Raw genomic sequence first — 22,595 nt, 5'->3', positions numbered from 1 at the left:
AATTAACAAAAATAAATCTGCAACTAGGGTTTTTGATTTCAAAAGGGCTGACTTTCAAAAATTAAGGAAATTAGTTAGGGAAGTGGATTGGACTGAAGAACTTATGGATCTAAAGGTAGAGGAGGCCTGGGATTACTTTAAATCAAAACTGCAGAAGCTATCGGAAGCCTGTATCCCAAGAAAGGGGAAAAAATTCATAGGAAGGAGTTGTAGACCAAGCTGGATGAGCAAGCATCTTAGAAAGGTGATTAAGAAGAAGCAGAAAGCGTACAGGGAGTGGAAGATGGGAGGGATCAGCAAGGAAAGCTACCTAATTGAGGTCAGAAGATGTAGGGATAAAGTGAGAGAGGCTAAAAGTCGGGTAGAGTTGGACCTTGCAAAGGGAATTAAAACGAATAGTAAAAGGTTCTATAGCCATATAAATAAGAAGAAAACTAAGAAGGAAGAAGTGGGGCCGCTTAACACGGAGGATGGAGTGGAGGTTAAAGATAATCTAGGCATGGCCCAATATCTAAACAAATACTTTGCCTCAGTCTTTAATAAGGCTAAAGAGGATCTCGGGGATAATGGTAGCATGACAAATGGGAAGGAGGATATAGAGGTAGATATTACCATATCAGAGGTAGAAGCGAAACTGAAACAGCTTAATGGGACTAAATCGGGGGGCCCAGATAATCTTCATCCAAGAATATTAAAGGAATTGGCACCTGAAATTGCAAGCCCATTAGCAAGAATTTTTAATGAATCTGTAAACTCAGGAGTAGTACCGAATGATTGGAGAATTGCTAATATAGTTCCTATTTTTAAGAAAGGAAAAAAAAGTGATCCGGGTAACTACAGGCCAGTTAGTTTGACATCTGTAGTATGCAAGGTCCTGGAAAAAATTTTGAAGGAGAAATTAGTTAAGGACATTGAAGTCAATGGTAAATGGGACAAAATACAACATGGTTTTACAAAAGGTAGATCGTGCCAAACCAACCTGATCTCCTTTTTTGAAAAAGTAACAGATTTTTTAGATAAAGGAAATGCAGTGGATCTAATTTACCTAGATTTCAGTAAGGCATTTGATACCGTGCCACATGGGGAATTATTAGTTAAATTGGAGAAGATGGGGATCAATATGAACATCAAAAGGTGGATAAGGAATTGGTTAAAGGGGAGACTGCAATGGGTCCTACTGAAAGGCGAACTGTCAGGTTGGAGGGAGGTTACCAGTGGAGTTCCTCAGGGATCGGTTTTGGGACCAATCTTATTTAATCTTTTTATTACTGACCTTGGCACAAAAAGTGTGAGTGTGCTAATAAAGTTTGCAGATGATACAAAGCTGGGAGGTATTGCCAATTCGGAGAAGGATCGGGATATTATACAGGAGGATCTGGATTACCTTGTAAACTGGAGTAATTGTAATAAGATGAAATTTAATAGTGAGAAGTGTAAGGTTATGCATTTAGGGATTAATAACAAGAATTTTAGCTATAAGTTGGGGACGCATCAATTAGAAGTAACGGAAGAGGAGAAGGACCTTGGAGTATTGGTTGATCATAGGATGACTTTGAGCTGCCAACGTGATATGGCTGTGAAAAAAGCTAATGCGGTTTTGGGATGCATCAGGAGAGGCATTTCCAGTAGGGATAAGGAGGTTTTAGTACCGTTATACAAGGCACTGGTGAGACCTCACCTAGAATACTGTGTGCAGTTCTGGTCTCCCATGTTTAAAAAGGATGAATTCAAACTGGAGCAGGTACAGAGAAGGGCTACTAGGATGATCCGAGGAATGGAAAACTTGTCTTATGAAAGGAGACTTAAGGAGCTTGGCTTGTTTAGCCTAACTAAAAGAAGGTTGAGGGGAGATATGATTGCTCTTTATAAATATATCAGAGGGGTAAATATAGGAGAGGGAGAGGAATTATTTAAGCTCAGCACCAATGTGGACACAAGAACAAATGGGTATAAACTGGCCACCAGGAAGTTTAGACTTGAAATCAGATGAAGGTTTTTAACCATCAGAGGAGTGAAGTTTTGGAATAGCCTTCCAAGGGAAGCAGTGGGGGCAAAAGATCTATCTGGCTTTAAGATTCTACTCGATAAGTTTATGGAGGAGATGGTATGATGGGATAATGGGATTTTGGTAATTAATTGATCTTTAAATATTCAGGGTAAATAGGCCAAATCCCCTGAGATGGGATATTAGATGGATGGGATCTGAGTTACTATAGAAAATTCTTTCCTGGGTATCTGTCTGGTGAATCTTGCCCATATGCTCAGGGTTTGGCTGATTGCCATATTTGGGGTCGGGAAGGAATTTTCCTCCAGGGCAGATTGGAGAGGCCCTGGAGGTTTTTCTTCCTCTGTAGCATGGGGCATGGTTGACTTGAGGGAGGCTTCTCTGCTCCTTGAAGTTTTGAACCATGATTTAAGGACTTCAATAGCTCAGACATGGGTGTGGTTTTTCATAGGATGGGTGGGTGAGATTCTGTGGTCTGCGCTGTGCAGGAGGTCGGACTAGATGATCAGAATGGTCCCTTCTGACCTTAGTATCTATGAATCTATGAATTATACCATTCAAGGTCTTGTGGCTGAAAGAGTTTGGTGAGATACAGAAGCAATGCCTTTCTCAAGGTACAGTATTTAATTGAGGAATGCTAATGCTATTACTTGCTTTGTAATATTTTCTAGAAACTTTCCTGCCAGTAGTAATTATTCAGTTCTAGACTTGATGGATTATTTATTTTATTATGCTTTGAAAACAGTGTTAGCTTTTGATCTTCATTACTCTTCAACATCTTATCACCATGAACTTAGGTTGGTGAACTGGTTAAGGGCATAGTAGAGGCATGATAAGATTTGCTTTGCTTGGGAAACAAAAAACAAAACTAAACCAAAAACCAACTAATATTTATCAACATTTACAAAATTCCATGGCTAGGTTCAATTTCAAACAGCAGAGGAAGATTGTTTTATAATGTTATTTCCTGGGTAAATGACATTATAGAATTTCTTTGATTACACATCTTTTGGTTTTTGAAAATATTCAGTTTATTTTGGATGCTGGATTGTAATGAGCTTGCTGGCATCTCAGATTATTTCCAGCTGGCAACAAGACCAGGGCCATGATTAGAGTTTGTTTTTCATATTTGGTTGTGTTTCTAATTGCTTTACTCTATGATTAGTCCAACACTGCGATTAGAAGACACTTTGCTGTACCTTGGAGGCTGACCATCTTTTGCTATGCTCTTTCTAGCTCCCCCAGACTGAGTCAGTACTTGGATGAGGGAGCTGCAGGGAACATCTATCTCCAGGCCACCTATCTCCAGGAGTTTGTATGTTGATAAGTCAGTTGATGATTCATATATTGATGATGACACTGCTCTCTGAGTTGGTTTTGAACCAGTTCGCAGAGGCTGTGCTAGGGGGAATTGTGCTGATGGACATACTGTCTTTTGTATAGTTTGTCTTTTGAAAATGAGGTTCACTGGACAGATATCTACTGCTGCCATTGCACAAGGATGGTAAGTTCCCAGCTGTGGAGCAGAGACCATCCTTTTGGTGCATAGATTTTCACTTTTCCACGTGAAAGGGGTTTAGGCAGCTGGTCCCTCTACTTTACCACTCCTCCATCCCTAGGCCCACAGAGCCAACAAGGATATATTAGGGCTGCATTTGCATTTGAGTCAAAACCCCTCTGTGCAGTGGAGGTTTCCTTTATGTGGCAAGGAGGGGATTCATGGGAAGTCACAGGTTGACTTCACGGAAGTCAAAGGATGTGGGCAGTGAGTCCTAGAGCTGGGACAGAGGACCGAGGCCTCTGTGCCTCCGGCAGATCTCCTAGGATTCACAGGTTCCCGGGGGCAGAGGGACATAGCCCCAGCAATTGCAGTTATCTGATTATATAACAGATTATCGTGTATCAGAAAACGTATTTTAAAAAGCCGTCGCTCGATGAAATTAGCAACTAAAACATCATCCTTCCAATTCTTTCACAGCAAGTACATTACAAATAAAGCCCTGATGGAGGCTAATGCAACATTGAATTCCATGAGATGGGATTCAAATGAGATCTATGTGAATTAAAGGGATTAATCCTAACATTTACAGCAGCTGTCGCTCTTTCCATTGGGGATTTAAATCTTGCTGCTCCAGAATTGGCATGCAGACGGCAAACTCAACACACATTACAGAAGACAAAAATGGAGATTAATTATAAATCGTGCTGTGTGCAAAACGATATTATTCTGAAAACTTTAGGGAACTATTATATTTTGTGTGAAGGTTGTAGAGGTTGTCTTGTGGTCTTACAAAGAAAGGTATATGGGTGTCAGAGGTGAAAGTAAGCCGGTCCGGTCCGGTCCGGTCCGGTGTACCAGCAAGAGCTGGCACACAGCTGACCATACTGGCAGGGGGCAGCTTCTCCAGGCCGGCGATTTAAAGGGCCTAGGGCTCTCAGCAGCAGCTGGAGCCCCGGGCCCTTTAAATCACTGATAGAGCCCCACTGCCAGAGCCCAGGGGTAGCAGTGGCAGTGGCCAGGAGCCCTGGGGCTCTGGCGGTAATTTAAATGGCCCGGGGCTCTGGCCGACGCCACTGCAGCAATGCCCCAGGCCCTTTAAATCTTGATTTAAAAGGCCCGAGGGATTTAAAGGCCCCGCCTCTTCTGGATAGGGTCCTGCCCCCTGCTCAGGACTCCGGCATACCGGTAAGTCCTTTAAGTTACTTTCATCCCGATGGGTGGTTAGGCAGTTCAGACAGGCTCTACTTTTTTGGTATAAGGTTGAGTTGCTACCTCTGTTAGTTTCCTTCTTTTGAAAAGTTCTTCAGTGTGAACAAAGAACAGTCATTCCTCATTGAAGGTCTTCATGAATCTCCATTTACTGATACTGATTGCTATATAGAGACTAGGCAAAGCTACAAGGTTTTATCATACTGAGATCTGGAGATTGCACTAAACATTTACTACATAATAGTCAAAGTGTGTGACGCATGAGGACTACACATTGCAATAATGTTTCCGTTACTTCTTGGGCACTACCTTTATATCCTCCCTAGGTCACAAGTGAGCATGAGTTTGATTGGCTCATTCTAGATGCTGTTGGATATTCATTCACATAAGACCTCCACATAGCTTGCACAGCTGAGCATGGTTGTCTATGGAGACTCTTGGGGCTACAATATTAAGGCTTCATCCAAAGTCCATAGAAGTGAACAGGAGCCTTTCCACTGATTTCAGTGAGTCTGGTTCAGGCCGTTAGTAGGTTAGGAGAGTGGTATATTTTTAGAGTTTTTATGGAAGTTTACGTATCTCCTATCTCCCCTGCTCCTGGATCTTGCAAAACATTTTGAAATATTAAACCAACAAAAGTGTAGCATTAAGAGAGCACAAAGTACTTTAAGAAGTGAAAGTACAATACTGCCTTTATAGCTAATATCTATAAATGCATATAATATAGTCCAACATGATCAAACTAGTTTGGTCTCATTTTTATTCTTCCTATAAAATTTAGCAGTCCTTAGTCCGGAGATCAATAATGTGAAGTGAATCCTGCTCTTACCCTCTTTTCAGGCATTGCACTTATTTCTTATCAGTTCTGGTTTCTGACTGCTTTTAAAGCCTCGAGTTCTTCCTTTTTGAAACACTTTAATGTTCTCATCTGTCTGAAAAGCTGTAGTAGGGTCATAGTCTTCATTAATGCAGTTCTCTAGGAGGTATCTACCAATGTTAAATAAGTCTTTAAAACATTGAATAGAGTTCTAGTTTTCTTCATGAATAAAGTTTTACCTCTGCAGTTATTTTTACCATGAAATAATATTCATATTAACATCTAGGATTTTTTTTTCCTGGGAAGTAGTAATATGATTGTAGGACAAAGTACATAACTAAAAGAGGATTTTATGCTACTTGTGTGTGGGGAGGGGAGTTTGCAAGAATATATGTTTTACAATTTGAAAAAGGTCCTTTAAACAAACTAAGCATTTGATACTTTGGAGGCATATGATTATATTTTGTTTTCTGATCTGGGTTTAGGATTTTTCTCATTAACTTTTGCGTGTAAAATTTTTCATTGAGGTGGAGTCAAATTTAAAATTATGAAAAATATGAGAGTAAAAACTGAACCAAAGGGCTTCTAAGCAAATTATGTCAGGTATCGTGAAGCTCAGGAGCCCCAAATTAATGAACTTCGCTGCCATAGAGTATAACAACTGGGAACAGCAGATTTCAGTTCTTAACTATGGTGATGGGAATAACGTATTGCAATTTCATGTCTGAGCTTGGCATTTCAGAGACATAATGTAATATGCCATAAGCGTATCAGTCCCTTGAGGCAATAACAAGGGGCTGTACATCGGAGGAATGGGTTAGAATTAAGAAAATGGAAATTTACACTGAATATCTGAAAACACGTCCCAAATGGCTTGTGGAATTGGGAAGTAGGAAATGCCCCATTGCTTGGGGACATTTAGGTCCGTTATGGAAAACAAACTGATATACTGTAGGTTGCAATCCCAGCCTGCCAGGAGGATGGACTCTGAACTAATAAAAATATAGCCGCTGGAGCTGGAGAGCTCTGTCTGGCTATGGGTACATTCCCTTAGCATTAACAGAAGTTGGTACATTCATGAAAGAGAGAGTACACTCTGAAGTCTTTCTGAATGATTTCAGATGTATTTTTCTCTATTCTCCCAATGTTTTGTATTTCCATAATCGCTTTCCTGACAGCAATAATGTTTTGAGCCTGTTGCCAGTTTTAAGGTGTTGGAGATATGCCTTATCAGAATGAGATCTGTTTCTGAAAAGATAAAACAGCAATTTTTGCAAAAAGAAGCTAACGCAATGATAACATTGCGAGAACGCAGGAATTTACTATTGCATTTAATCCACAAACTGTACAGTAGATTTTTAAAACTCCCGAGGCTCTCCCGTCCTGTTGGAGTAGGAAAATTAGATCTACAGTAATTTTATTAGACTATTGTGTTGATTATTTTCCATTTTTGAGAGCAGAAAACGTTGTGCCATTGGGTAAGATTCACTCCTGTGCACAGAGCCAGTACCAGGGCTATGCATGCCTGACATTCCACTTGGCTTTGTGTAAGCTCTCTTCCCAGAGGTAAATTTTATCCATTAAGTGTATGCCCTATGGCAGTGGTTCCCGAACTTGTTCCACCGTTTGTGCAGGGAAAGTCCGTGGCGGGCGGGGCCGGTTTGTTTGTTTGGCCAATCGCAGCTCCCAGTGGCCGCAGTTTGCTGCTCCAGGCCGATGGGGGATGCGGGAAGGGCAGCCAGTACGTCCCTCGGCCCACGCCGCTTGGAGCAGTGAACTGCGGCCACTGGGAGCTGCGATCGGCCGAACCTGCCGACGCGGCAGGTAAACAAACTGGCCCGGCCCGCCAGGGGCTTTCCCTGCACAAGCAGCAGAACAAGTTTGGGAGCCACTGACCTACTGCTTATAATGCAGGACTCATTCTCTAGCCAGATGCTGGCTGTTCGATCTCAAAGTACAGGAAAATCCACTCCATTTAATAGGTGTAACCAGTGTACGAGTTGTGTGTCAGAGTTTAATTTGAAGTCTAATCCTAATTCTAAAAATCCCTCCAAATCCTTGATACTATACAATGAAATAAATGTTTAAAATCCACCCTGAGAACAAATCATCTTAATTTTTAATTCACCTGTTCAGTAATATTTTGTCTGTTGGAGACATTTGCTAGGACTTAGGTAATTCTTTTTTCCACCTATTACATTATAACATTAGAGATGTGGTTTTGAATTAGCATTTGGCCATGCTGGAAATTTATTTATTCGCAATGAGGTATTGCCAAACATTGAAAAACCATGAGCCAGGACTCCCAACATTATGAGATTTGCTTAAAAATTATGAGAAAATAAATTTTGGGTTCTTCTAATTTACTTTCTCTTTTTTGAATGTTTAGGATTCTTGTTTTCATGTTTCTCTGTGCAGCCATGAGGACTAGATGTTTTCTTTTAAAATTAAGATTGTGATTCTCACATAATCACCTGACTCCAGGAGCTGAGGCTTTAAGAAAAACACCAAATATTGCAAGACTGATGATGAAGTTGCAAGAGTTGCCAATGCTATTGCATTAGATCTAAAATTAAACCCTTCCACAAATCTAACTGTTCTGTAATTCTTATGGTTATCATCAAGGCTCCATCTGGGCAACCCCTATCCAACTGCTTTTCTCCTTGGCTAAAAGTCAGCTTTCTATCCTTTAGGTACTTCTACAGCCCCATCATCATAGTGTCTGAGCACCTCACAATCTTGTATCGAGTCATCCTCACACAGCAGGGAAGTGCTATTGTCCCCATTTTCCAGAATAGACTAAGACCAAGGTCACACAAGAGGTCTGGGATGGAGTGGAGAATTGAAACTGGGTCTCCAAAGTCTCAGGCAAGTGCCCTAACCATGCTTCCTCCCCACCTTTTACTTATTTCTGCCACATTTTGAAGACACTCTACCTGATTCTCTACTGCCTGTGCCTTGTGTAGCCATTGACAGTGGGGTGAAGTGAGTGTAAAGCTCTCAGGACAGTAGCATTTTACATCCACTTTGCTGTGACTCCATCAGGTGCAGGGCTGTAGAAAATCAGACCCTAAATCACTTGGAAGCCAGACTCCTTAGTCACATCTCAGATCCCCAGTCTGCCCTGTACATGTCCTCTCGTTCTGGGTACAGCTATTTCCCTTCAGCTGACCCCAGTGAGGCCCACGGTTGGTGTTGTGCCATCTCCAACTTTCTGCTGAGCCATTTGTCTCCTTCCGGTCAGTAAGGCTGCTCCCACCTGGCATCGATTGCACCGTCACTGTCGGAGTGATGCTTATTGCATGTCCCACTTCTTCCACGCTGCTCTAAATCAGTGGTTCTCCACCTTTCCAGATTGCTGTACCCCTGTCAGGAGTCGGAGACCTAAGCCCTGCCGCCTGGGGCTGACACACGTAACTTAGCTTTGCGGGGGACCCTGTGGCGTGGGGACATCTGTTTACTTAGCTGTACCCAAGGCAGGTTAAACACGGGGACTGAACTGTCCAGCTGAAGAGAGATTAAAACAAACTTTCCTGCGAATGTTCCCAAGGGCCTCACAGGTGTGTTTCATGCCCTTTCCACCTGACCCATTGCTACCTACCAGGCAATTACCCTGCTTGCCAGCCCTGCACTTGCAACTCCCCTAAACCGTCCTGCAACACCCCCTCCTGAGGTTCACAACCCCCAGGTTGAGAATCACTATTTTAGATGAGCTGACGTACCCCTTGGAAGACCTCTGCCTACCCCCAGGGGTACCCAAACCTCTGGTTGGGAACCACTGTTCTAAATCATTCTCTTTTCTCATCACAGTCCTCCCAGTAGGTAGCAATGGGTCAGGTGGCAAGGGCATGAAACATGCCTGTGAGGCCCTTGGGAACGTTCACAGGAAAATTTGTTTGAAACTTTCTTCAGCTGGACAATTCAGTCCCCTTGTTTAACCTGCCATGGGTACAGCTAAGTAAATAGACTTCCTTTCTCTCCCCCCGCGTCCCCCTCCCCGCCAGCTGTTTTTGTCTCTTAAGCAGGTTAGAAGTTTTATTTAACATGCTCAGCAGGGACGAGAAGGATGGTGAATTGCTGCTGCAGGAACATCTGTCCCTTTCCTGCACTGCTCCCTGAGCACACGTTATCCAACACAGCATACAGTGGCCATGTCCCTCCATGGTTGAAGGAGATGCTGATTTAGGGAAAGTCCCCTCGCTTTTCTTGGATTCAGGCTGAAAGTTCCTGGCATCATGAACATTTTTAGATGTGATGATTCAGTATCAAAAGCAGGACTGTGGGTTGGTCCGAAATGTCTTCTGATAGGAGAAAGATGCTGCTTCCCCTGCATGCATATGGATTCTCCCCGGAGCACTCACCATGGGACTCCCTGCAGGACACCTGGAGTGTCCAGGCTCCAGCATTTTACTTGCAAATCAGTTTGAAGACTTTTTTTAAACCTCGTCATAATAAATGGATAAATGTCATTTCACTGCCAAGAATAAACTCTACTCAGAGATAGACAGGTGCATGGGAAATCATATGCAAAACTGAATCCAAGACTAGCCCAATGCCTCAGATGTTATTTATTATTACTTTGCATTCCTACAGCACTTTCTATTAGATGATCCCAAAGCACTTTATGAACAGTGAATTAAGGTTCTGTGGACCCCTCTGAGCAGACCAGCACAAGACCAAAATACATGGTAGAGCCTGGTGGATGCCCTGTGTACCTGAGCACTCGTCTGGAGTAGGGTAGAAGTGTCCCCATTTTGCAGATGAAGAACTGAGGCACAGACTTGAGGTGGCTTTTCCAAGGAATGGACTAGCATGTGGCTGAACTAGGATAAGAACTTGGATCTCTTGACTTCCAGTTTGCACTTTACAAATTCACACCACTAGTTCCCCCAAAACACTAGAAATTCACTTGAGACCTCAAATTTGAGGTTTTCCTTTAAGTAAATGTGGTGGTTCTTGACGAGGCCCTAAAGGATGTTCATCCACAGATTCATAACCATTCTACATGTTATTTGCAATCTCTGTGTAAAGGGTCAGAAATTAGCAAAACAACTGTGGTAGAATTGGCTAAATGGGTTACGAGTCATTTAGGTGATGACATAGTTGGCCAGTCTCATGAGCAGAGTTCTCCACTTTGGCACACTCGATCAATTATAACTGGTCGTAGTTGTCTGTCTTACTGCGTGAGCTTAGATGCGTAGGGCCTGAGCTTGTGGGGTGTGGTGAGAAGAGTTTACTCCCTGTTTCCAGGTGATAGAGGTACCACTTCCTTCATGCTGCATACATTCCAAACAGCTGCTTTCATCGTGTCGGGAACTTGGACAGGCTGAGTCATGCCGTGACGCGTGGAAAGAATGGCCAACTAACATTAAAATAGTTCTTTATGATAATAGCAGATAGTTTGGGGTTTAAAATGACTTTTTATTGTTTCTGCACGCTGGAAATTAAGTATCAGTAAATGTATAGGGTGTTAAAACACATGAATAACCTGCCGCAACAAGTGCTCTCACTGGCTTAGATAGGAGATACACAAACACGCACATCTGACAGGTTTCAGAGTAGCAGCCGTGTTAGTCTGTATTTGCAAAAAGAAAAGGAGTACTTGTGGCACCTTAGAGATTAACAAATTTATTTGAGCATAAGCTTTTGTGAGCTACAGCTCACTTCATCTGATCCAGAGTGTTAGCTAATGAGTTTTATGAAGAAAATGAAAATGCTACGTGTGAATAATGGACCAGATTCTCCCTGCTGGGCATCATTTACACTGGCATAAAGTGAGTTGAAATGATACCAGGACAGAACTATAGTGATTTACCCCCATTTTCATAAAGTCATAGATTAAAAGGTCAGAGAGGACTATTGTGATCACCTACTCTGTCCTCCTGTATAACACAGGCCATAGGACTTCCCTGAATAATTCCTGTTTGATCCTTTAGAAAAACATCCACTCAGTTGCTTGTGATGGACAATATGTCACATCCCTTGAAAAATTGTTCCAGTGGTTAATTATCCACACTGATAAAAAAAAGTGCACCATATTTCTAGTCTAATTGGTCCGTCTTCAAAGACTTTGGGTCTCATTATACCTTTGGCTGCTTAACACGATCTGCTGGCTGCATGCTAAAGCTGGATTTTGTCCAGTTGTAACTGGCTGCACCAGGCCCAAGGCAGTGGAGAATCAGGCTTGTGGTATGTCGTCATCACACAGGCCTCAGTTCAGCCTGCACTCCAACACGTGCCTAACATTAAGCAGATGGGGAAAAGTGATGGGACTGCTCCCATGTTTAAAATGACACACATATAGGTGCTGTCTGGGTTGAGCCCACAAGGCACTGCCCTTCCTACTGGAAAGGTACAGTCCTGGGTTAAGCAGTTTGAAGTACTTGCTCTGTGTGACAAAGAATTAATGATCCATGGTGATTCGTTCCTAGGAGTGAGTGTCTGATTCCCCACAGACAACGTTGCCCACCTAAACTTTGCCTATATAGAAAGTCTTTGATGCAGCTTTCAGTTGCTGAGCAAAATAGATGTGATGCAAAAGGCTCGAGAGCAGCACCTGTATGTGTAAGTTTAGTATTATCATGTATGATTTGTAGTGCCATAGTATCTAGGAGCCACAGTCCTGGGCCAGAACCCCATTGTGCGAGGCGCTGTACAACTGGAACAAAAAGATGGTCCCTACCTCAAATATCTCATAATTTAAGGGCTTGTCTACATTGTGAATGAGTGCACAGCAAGCCAGAGAGCAAATCTACAGCACATCAGCTCCCTGCCCAATAACCCGCTCTGTGTACCGTGCTAGCGCTCATGAAAAGGTCCAGAGTGCAGCTTAGCATCCTGAAAATGCAGTATGTGTTGCGTGCTATAGCAAGGTCCATACGGCACGCCGGTGCGCTGTAAATTCACACCCGGGCTTGCCGCTTGCTAACTGGCCATGTACACCAAGTGTAAAACGAGAAACAGTGGATGGATACCGCCAGGCTGATGGAGGAGTACTAGGAAACAATGGGACTGCCTTAGTCCGCCCGATCGGTTCTGGCATCCGTGCTCCCGCAGTGAAACCATTTCCAGGTTTTTGTAGGCATCATGGCAAAGGAGCATTTGAAGGAGGAATCTGAGAGAGGATCAAGGGGTAGCTTTGTGCATGCTAACAATGTGCTTCTCCCAGGCATGAGGAGAAACAAGGGGGGAAAGCAAGAAGATGTTTGAAAATATAACAAGTGGGTGATTGAGTCTGGCATGGGCTGATGTGAGGCAGGAGTCAACATCCTGGTAGTGGGGAGCAAGGATGGATAGGATGGGGATAGGCCAGGAAGGGCCTTGAAAGTAAGACAAGCAGCTTCTGTTTGATGCAGGACAGCAAGGAGAGCCAGCGGAGGGATGCATAGAAAGGGGTGACGTGGTCGAAGCCATGGGGTAGGACAGTGATAGTTGCAGCATCATTCTGAATGGGTAGGAACAGGGCAAGATTACATTGGTAAAGGTCAGAGTGGAATGTTGCAGTGATCGAGACTCAAGAAGAGAGCCTGGACAGCAGTGTGTACTGCAGACAAAGCCTTAGCTCTGTGGCTGCATAGGAAAGGCCCTGCTTAGAGATATTATGCTGAGATCAGAGCCTGGATGTGAGGACCCAGAGAGAGGCCAAAGTCGAAGATGATGCCCAGGTTACGGGCTGGAGTAGCAGGCAGGATGATGGTGCGTCCCCAGGGCTGGAGAATGGAGGTTGCAGCGAAGGCTTTGGGCGGAGTATTAAGACCTCTGTTTTAGCCATGTGGAGCTTGAACGGCTGGCGAGACATCCATAAGGAGATATCAGAACCAGGCTGAGATTTTGGTTTGGACAGACGGTTTGCATTCAGCCTTGCTGCAGCACATGGGTCAGCAGAACCCAATGGAAACCAGAGCTAGAAAGTGCAGATGTTTGAATCATATCACCTGAAATCCAAGGCAGGCCCAGATCCTCCCCCATCCCACTCACCCCCTGCACGCCTCAGGAATCTGCAAAGCGCCTATTTTCCTCCTGCAGGTCAGACTGAGTCGGGCTTTCTCCTGCCACTGTCTGCTTTAAGTGGAGGGAGCTTTTGGGAGCTGTTTGTTCCCCAGTTTCGCTTCTGCTCTTGGCTCCCCCCTGTCTGGCCTCCCACTCCCTCCTATCCTATCTGAGCCTTGCTCTCTTCTGGCACTGCTGCTCCCCTCCTGCGCTCTTTGCACTCTCCTCTGGCCAGGGTGAGGTCCTTGAGGTAGACACGGTGCTGATGCTTCTGACAAACAGCCCCTCTTCACCACATGCTCATTTTGATACTTGGAGAAAGGTTCTTATAAATGAAGCTGTGAACATGGCTCCTTTTCTCCACGATGAGGGAATATTTATACCGCAATTCTGGGCCAACCCTAGACCAGGGATGTCTCCCAGGGAAGCCTCAGGCCAAAGTCAGTAGTGATGCAAAAAGTGATTCAAGTCAGAAAATAGCTGCAAGTGATTCAGTGAGGGAACTTGTCCCAATTTGCCCTGCAGCGGGCAACACAATGAGTGCTCCTGACATGCTGAGGGTTGGAATCAAGTGGGAGTGTAGCAGGGAACACAAATAACAGGAGGGTTGAAGATAGCGTAGGAGGGCTTGTCCCATGCTGCTGCCCAGCCCCTGATTTTAAAAAGCACTCATGAGTAAGGTGCAGATGCTCCTGCTGCTGCAGCGTTTGGGGTTGGTGTTCAGTGCTGCAGTATTCCCTCGCCCCTTGCCTTTTGCATACGTTCCATTAATTCTTCATGCACACGGTCACCACACAGTTCCATCCCTGACATCCGTTTTCTAACCCTCAGCCATCCCGGGGGCCTGATTCTTCCCTCCATTACGCCAGTTTTACACTGTGTAGTTATGTGAGCTGCAGTGGAGTAACTGGTGTAAAACGGGTGGAGTGCAATGGCAAGTCAGACATCATGAGTAACAGACACCACCGTTGCTCCACTGTTGAATTTGCCTCCTTCTCCAGTTGACATCTTGTCTTCCCTTGCCTGCCTTTTAGAGAAAGAGCTAGATACAAAATAAAGACACATCTGCCAGGCATGGGATCTTTCAGGGCTTCCTTTCCTAGCCACCTTTCCTAGACAAACTATCAAGAAAGGTGGTGTCAAGGTTCCTTCCCCACTCTGAACTCTAGGGTATGGATGTGGGGACCTGCATGAAAACCTCCTAAGCTTACTTTTACCAGCTTAGGTTAAAACTTCGCCAAGGTACAAACTATTTTACCCTTTGCCCTTGGACTTCCACTACAACCACCAAACGTCTGGGTTTATTTTTTGAGAAAGAGTTGTTTGGAAACGTCTTTCCCCCCAAATCCTCACCAAAACCTTGCACCCCCCTGCCTGGGGAAGGCTTAATAAAAATCCTCACCAATTTGCATTGGTGACCATAGACCCAAACCCTTGGATCTTAAGAACAATGAAAAAAGCATTCAATTTCTTACAAGAGGAATTTTAATATAAGAAAAGGTAAAAAGAATCACCCCTGTAAAATCAGGATGGTAAATACCTTACAGGGTAATTAGATTCAAAACATAGAGAATCCCTCTAGGCAAAACCTTAAGTTACAAAAAGACACAAAGACAAGAATATTCATTCTATTCAGCATAGTCTAATTTCTCAGCCATTTAAACAAAACAGAATCTAACGCATCTCTAGCTACATTACTTACTAAGTTCTCAGACTCCATTCCTGTTCTGTCCCCGGCAAAAGCATCACACAGACAGACCCAGACCCTGTGTTTCTCCCCCCTCCAGCTTTGAAAGTATCTTGTCTCCTCATTGGTCATTTTGGTCAGGTGCTAGCGAGGTTATCCTAGCTTTTTAACCCTTTACAGGTGAAAGGATTTTTCCTCTGACCAGGAGGTATTTTAAAGGTGTTTACCCTTCCCTTTATATTTATGACAGGTGGAATAAACTTAGAACTGATAAAATGTAACTGCCAGTTAAGTGGTTTTAGTTTGTTAAAGAATGAGATGTCTTAATGTTCTGCTTGTTTTAACATGACTTCATTTGCAATTCCTGACTACTAGCATGTGTATATTTCAAGTACATAATGAAAGTGAAGTTTCATTTAGCATGGAGATGAAATTGTTCCTGACTAAAGAAGCTGTTTTAGCTCACGGAATAATGAGATTCTTTCCCCCAGGATCATCTAACACAATGTGACAACACAAATACTATTCACTATTATCCAGCCTCCTCTGTCATCTCTGCCTCCATTCGTACTCACATCACATGTTGGGCTGCATGGATAACTGAAGCTGCTTTTCCTCCATTCCTGATCTTTAAAAGCTCTACTGCAAATGAGTCAACTAGAGGAGGAGTCTTTCTTTTCAATGTTACCACATGCAGAACAGCACTGCTGTAAAAAAAACTTCAAAAACAGACTCCAACGAGAGACTGCTGAATTGGAATTAATTTGCAAACTGGATACAATTAACTTAGGCTTGAATAGAGACTGGGAGTGGATGGGTCATTACACAAAGTAAAACTATTTCCCCTTGTTTATCCTTCCCCCCGGCCCCCCGCTGTTCCTCAGATGTTCTTGTCAACTGCTGGAAATGGCTCACCTTGATTATCACTACAAAAGGTTCCCCCCCTACCCCCCTCCCGCTCTCCTGCTGGTAATAACTCACCTTACCTGATCACTCTCCTTACAGTGTGTATGGTAACACCCATTGTTTCATGTTCTCTATGTATATAAATCTCCCCACTGTATTTTCCACTGAATGCATCTGATGAAGTGAGCTGTAGCTCACAAAAGCTTATGCTCAAATAAACGTGTTAGTCTCTAAGGTACCACAAGTCCTCCTTTTCTTTTTGGAGATACAGACTAACACGGCTGCTATTCTGAAACCTGTAAATCATTGTGTACAATAGATAAGCATAATGAGTATCACCCTCACCTCTAATAGTTAAATGTCAGCACACGTGACCACAAGGAAAGACATTGTCTAGTGGTCAGAGCATTGGACTGGAAGCTGGCAACTCTTGAGTTGTAATCTCAGCGCTGACAGACTCGCTCTGTGATGAGGGGTAAGTCATGTAGCCCTGTCTGTGGAATGGTGCTCACCGTTCCGAGCTGGCTCGCAGAAGGGTTGTGTGACCCACTCAGTATTTAGAAAGTATGGAAGCATTAAAATTCCATCATATACCTGGTCCTACACCCAGTGCCCAAACCTCCAAACCCTGTAGCACTGGTGGAGGCTGTACAATTATTTCCTGTCATTTGTGGGATTTCTTGTATGTTTTCTTGAAGCATTGGGACCAGGATACTAGACAAGATAGGCCCTTGGTCTGATCCAATTTGGCGATCTGCATGCTTCTGTTATGGACCAGTTATTGAACACTCTATAGGGTGTAATCCTTCAGTTTCCAAAATGAAGTTCCTTTAATATCAAGCAACCTTCCAAGTAATGCTTTGGAATGACTTAGGAATGAGCTTTCCCTAACCTCGTCTCTGTTTGGTGCATGGGTAGATGAGACCTTTCAGGAAAAGAAGGTGGTTTCTTGTGGTTATTAAGAAAGAAATTCCCTTTTTCAGACAAGGCAGATTTAGTATAACAGAACCCTTCATCAACCTTCTCACTTGAGGAGGAAGAGGTTGACTGCACTAAAAATTATCATGAGTAATGTATTGAGTAACTGACTGCTAATTACATGGAAGACAGTGTCAAAGGAGACGTTTCCCTAAGACAGATAGAGATGACATTTGCATTGGCCCTGTTGGCAGTGCAAAGGATTGCAATAAAAATGGAAATCACAGAAGGAGAAATCTGAAAGGTGCTGCAGAACTGTTGAGGATATATTACGCCTGTGATTAACTATGGAGAATGTGCTAGCCTGTGCCATGTAAAAATTAAACATGGCATTAGATAAGAACCAGAGAGCAAAGAGTTATTTAAATGTGTCAGAGAACACTTTGGCATACATTTTTATTGGTTAAGAAATAGCTTCATGTTTGACTTTTTATTCTGTTCCTTTCTATTTTGTTCCCTGAAAGTGTTTTGGGCCAGATTTTCAATAGCTACCATTAAATCTTTTCACCAAGAATCGCCCACATAAACTGCCCATGTTTTTAGTTTGTTCATGCCTATGGACAGCTGTGACACTTGATGAATCGCTGTAATGATGTGATATTTGGGCATGCTAATTTAGAGGCAGGTTGAGGTTTCTATTCAGATATCATCCTATTTTATATTAGTCCAAGTCACTTTCACTATTCACTAGAAAAATTATTGTTCCAGGGTAAATTTTGCTATTTCTCTTTTTTAGACCAAAATCCATCACCCCTACAGATTCCGGAGAATTAGTTCTGAATGCAGCTATTCATTTTTGCATGGAAATGAACTACTCAGACCATCAAATCTATTGTCATTTATGAAAAAACTAGATTTTAATTCAGTTCTACAGAAGTGAAAGTCTAGTTTATAAACCTCATATGAGACCACTCAAGAAGGAGATTCTGGAGTTGTCATAGATATTTTTCTGAAAACATCTGCCCAATGTGCAGTCAAAAAAGTTAATAGAATGTTAGGAACTATTAGGTAAGGGATAGATAATAAGATAGAAAATATCGTAATGCCACAGTATAAATCCATGATATGCCCACATCTTGAGTGCTGCCTGCAGTTCTGGTCTCCTTATCTCAAAAAAGATAGATTAGAATTGGACAAAGTACAGAGAAGGGCACCAAAAATTATTAAGGGTCTGGAACAGCCTCTGTTTGAAGAGAGATTTAAAAGACGGGGACTGTTCACCCTGGGAAAGCGATGACTAAGGGCAATGTGCTGAAGTCTGTAAATCACAAATGGGGGGGGGAGAGAGTGACTAGGGAAGTGTTATTTACCCCTTCACTTAACACAGGAACCAGGGGTCACCCAATAAAATCAATAGGCAGCAGGTTTAAAACAAACAAAAGGAAGTTCTTCTTCACACAGTGCACAGTCTCCCTGTGGAACTCGTTGCCGGGGGATGTTGTGAAGGCCAAAACTATAACTGGGTTCACAAAACAATTAGGTGAGTTCATGGAGGACAGGTCCATCAATGGCCATTAGCCAAGATGGTCAGTGATGAAATCCCATTTTCCAGGTTTCCCCTAAACCTCCAACAACCAGAAGCTGGGACTCGATGAGAGGGGATGGATCACTCAATGATTGCCTGTTCTGTTCATTCCCTCTGAAGCACCCGGCATTGTCCACTGTTGGGAGACAGGATGTTGGGTTAGTTGGACCATTGGTCTGAACCAATATGGCCCTTCTTTTGTTCTAGGACATCAGCGAGACTACTTGCAAGCTTCAGTTAAAACACATGCTTAAGTGCATTGCTGGATCAGGGCTGGAGTGCTTGGGAATGTATAGTACTGACCCTGAGAGAGCTTTTGTCCCGTGAGGGTACTTTGTGTTTGACATCAGTGGCTGAAAGGAGCCTCTTTCTTTGTGATTAAATTACTACCATTGCCATGAAACACATAATCTGACTATGTACTTAATGGAGAGACAAGGTGAGGGAGGGAATATCTTTTATTGGACTAACCACACAGAGCTCTTCCTCAGGTCTGTTTACCTAATGCCAGGCCTGAGCAGTAGGACGTTACTTCTCAGCATCTGAAGCAGAGATCTTCTGGATTAGAAAGACCTGCCCCTACCCACACTGTTCATCATGAAGTCCCCAGTCTTCTCCTGCAGCAGTTAAAGCTACGGGCTGGCACCAAACCTGCTCAGGGAAAGAGGATTTAATTGGGGGGAAATTGTTAAACATACTAAAGAGTTCATATTCTCTCTCTCTCTCTCTCCCCATTTCATTTCAATATTGAGCTCAGATATTTCGTAATCATGAGTCCCATCACCCCCTCCCACAGCTGAGCCAAAGGGAGGAAAACACCATAAGGATTCTTTTCCCATGTCTGTCCGTCAGTTTGTTCGACATTCAAATCATTAGTAAGTGTGGTGCTTCACCCTGGGCTCGCTCCCCAGCCTGCAGCAGGCACATGCAATTGGAATGAAGGAAGTAAAAAGAAAATGCAAAAGCTGCCTTCTGTTTATATCAGAGAAGCCAAACTGAGCCAAGACAAAAGTGCAGATTTCCACACAGTGTAGTGTCGTTTGTGGGCACAGTTTGCCTGCTGCTGGGAAAAGTCCTGTGGTTCTCACTCCCTCCGAGTCTGAACACCAAGTTCTCATTTGAAAAAGTTCGTTTTTCCAAGGAGACTCTCTCTCAAGCTTGGTGTAGCTTGGCCTATATAGCTTTAAACATGCCATTTTATGCAGAAGAAAATGAAGCCATTCTATCACATTCATTTGGAAAATTTAGTTTTTCCTCTCCAAAACCTTGAACTTTGCCATTGTAATGACAAACATGGTGATGGGCAGCAGACAGAATGAGGCGAATGCTGCTTTGTCCCACATCACCTAGGGATCCTCCCAGGCACCCATAGCTGATTTCAACCCCACCTTCGGCCTTGGGGCAGGTGGAGGCGGCATGGGTGGAGGGCTCAATGTACCGGCTAGCCTCAGCTGGAAGATGATCCACTGGCGTACATCAGGGCAGCCCAGAGGCTCTGCTGTGGGTGGGGTGGAGCCAAGAAGAGAATTGTTGAGCTGTAACTTGTATCTGGCTGGCTGCCTGTCTCTGCGGTGTTGGATGTGGAGCAGAGGTTAGACATTAAAACAAACAAAACCTGTTGGTGGTTAACTCGTACTTTGTAGGGAGGCACCCTGACACCAAGGAGTAAGCACTATGGAAAATCATCTTTAATTGTTGGTGGAGCAAGAAAGTAAGGAACTTGCTACTGCATCGCAGTGTTGTAGCCCATGTACTTTATTCTTCCCTGGTTATTCCTTCCCATGATCTATAACTGTTGCATGTTTCTCCATTGCTATGCAACAATTAATTACATTAGTTCACTAAACCTATCATTAAACAACTGCAATCTACCCTAATAGCTGCTTCCCTAATTAAATATCCATAATGTTCCTATCTTCACTCCTGAGCTTTGGGCATTTGATTTGTCAATATCCAGTCCTCTTTTGATCTTCCTTGCATTTCCCTCTGTTTCGCCAATATAATCCCCAGGCATGGGAATTGCCTCTGATGCAGGGACAAGTCAGACTGTCCATTGTGTGGGGACATTGGAGATGTGGTGCATATGTGTGGGGCTGGCTCTTTCTGCTCAAGGAGTGAGGAAAACACATGCTTCTCATCGCCAGCCACTGTAATACATCCACACTCATACACATAAGGAGCAATTTGTGTGGAAAGCTGAATTAAAACTGTACAGGTCTCACTTTAAATGCTATGGGCTTCCTGATCCTGCTTGCAGGCTAATGGGCTCTGTAGGGAAGGATGTGAGCTGCAGCAGCCAGTCAGGCTAGAGTAAGGTGAGGTGAGCTGTGCTTCTCTGTTTCAGGGAGCAGCCTGTTTTGTCTCTCTTTGTTTTATTATTCTGAATTCTAAAAGATCAAGTCGTGTTACACTGCAACCTTTTAGCAAGAGTATTTTATGTTTCTTTTCCTCCAACTTCTCAGTTTATATGCTCTGAAACAGAACAGTTTGTGTCTTTTTTGGTGTCCACATTTCTGCAACACCTTGTGTTGATGCTACGCAGGAATGGTCACTTCGTTGTTGCTGTTACCTCTTCATTCTGGCCTGGGCAGTTGCAGATGAGCTTCATTTAACATTTTAGTCAGAGCCAACCTTTTAGATGCAGAAATGTGTGGCTCAGGCTAGCCTTGCTCTGTAGCAGTGGACCCCATTTTGGGGGTCCAATCTGACATCTTTGAAGCCAGTGGGAGGTTTCGTATTGATCTGGATAGTGCTGGGACAGTCCGACCATGAATTTGGTGGTAATGAAATTCCACTTACACTGCAGGGGGAGTGGCTGTCTTCACTCCATTGCAATGGAATTTTGCTCCTTTTCTATTGGGGAAGTTTCAGCACATGATCAACCAGTTCCACTGTATAAATCCCCAGGGGAAGGGTCACCAACCAGAGAGGCGTAAGAGCTGTATTCCAAGGAGACTCTCTCTCGAAGGTGGCATAGCTTGGCCTATGTAGCTTCAAACACACAGTTTTATGAGGAAGAAAATGAGGCCACTCTATCACCTGGGCATTCTGATAGCAATGCTGTAGGCCAGGCTCCTCTGCACTGAATTCAGCTAAGAGATTTATGGAGCTGAATTAGAGGACGCCGAGCATACATGCTGAAACAGATATATTATTCCTGTTCATCTGTTATCTTTACACAGCACCAGTGGAGCTGACTGGTCTGATTTAAAGTTTGTGCCCTCATGAAAGAGGCAAACAGTTCTCCTTAAACACTCTGCCAACCTGGGTTTTCTAGCGAATAATGTGGAGTTGATGCAAACAGTATTTCGTTTTAGAGCAATTTGATGGTTCGCAAGTCTCTTCAGTAAAACCTGGAAGAAATCCAAACAGCACTGACTCATAGGTTCAGGGTTTTGTCTGAGAAGTGCAGAAAAATTATATGTAAAGTGGTAATAAAGATAAAAGAACTTAAAAAGGCACTTTTCTGTCAGATTCTAAAACAGAGTCAAGAAGCGATGATTTTTCAAAGTTTAACATGAGTCTGAGCATTAGAATAGGCAGCTCCCTCAGGATTTGAAATCAAATACAATGTTGAACTCTGCCTGTGACAGCAGCTTACAAAAATGTGTATTAATCAATTGTACATAATTTGAGATGCACCGACACTAGCCTACTAGTAGAGTTGCTTTGAACATTTACACTTTTTTTATGAGAACATCAGCTTAATTTTTCATTAAGATCACTAAGCAGATGCAGATTTTATTTAATTTAAATATTTATAGAATTTTCTTAATCTTTCAAAACGGATTAGACATTGACATCTGGGTGATAATTTGTCTGCTGAATCCACTTCAGAAACCAATCAGGAATTAGTTAAAAGTTACTGGAGTTGAGAAGTATTGTCTAAAGTTGTACGTACTACTGGGACACCAAAAGCAAGCCTCCTTTGGTGGAGGGAATATATTTCCAAAAGACTCTCCTAAAGCAGATTATTTT

At 43.2% G+C, this 22,595-nt stretch overlaps 1 protein-coding gene across 11 annotated transcripts in view; it reads left to right on the top strand.

The window, feature by feature from the left end:
* The window catches only part of HTR2C (5-hydroxytryptamine receptor 2C), a 435,189-nt gene that overhangs the window by 271,364 nt on the left and 141,230 nt on the right, over positions 1-22,595 (top strand). The window contains exon 1 of one of the 11 annotated variants that reach the window (XM_043492306.1): positions 19,367-19,492. The exons of the other annotated variants lie outside the window; for them this stretch is intronic. The gene's annotated coding sequence lies outside the window, so the exon portion shown is untranslated. Of the gene's footprint in view, positions 1-19,366; positions 19,493-22,595 lie in introns of those variants that run through there. 11 annotated transcript variants of the gene reach the window in all.

The sequence above is a fragment of the Dermochelys coriacea genome, chromosome 9 (genome assembly GCF_009764565.3).
Source record: "Dermochelys coriacea isolate rDerCor1 chromosome 9, rDerCor1.pri.v4, whole genome shotgun sequence".
Lineage (NCBI taxonomy): Eukaryota > Metazoa > Chordata > Testudines > Dermochelyidae > Dermochelys > Dermochelys coriacea.
Note: the sequence above shows the minus strand (reverse complement) of the source record. Positions and strands in the feature narration are given on the sequence as shown.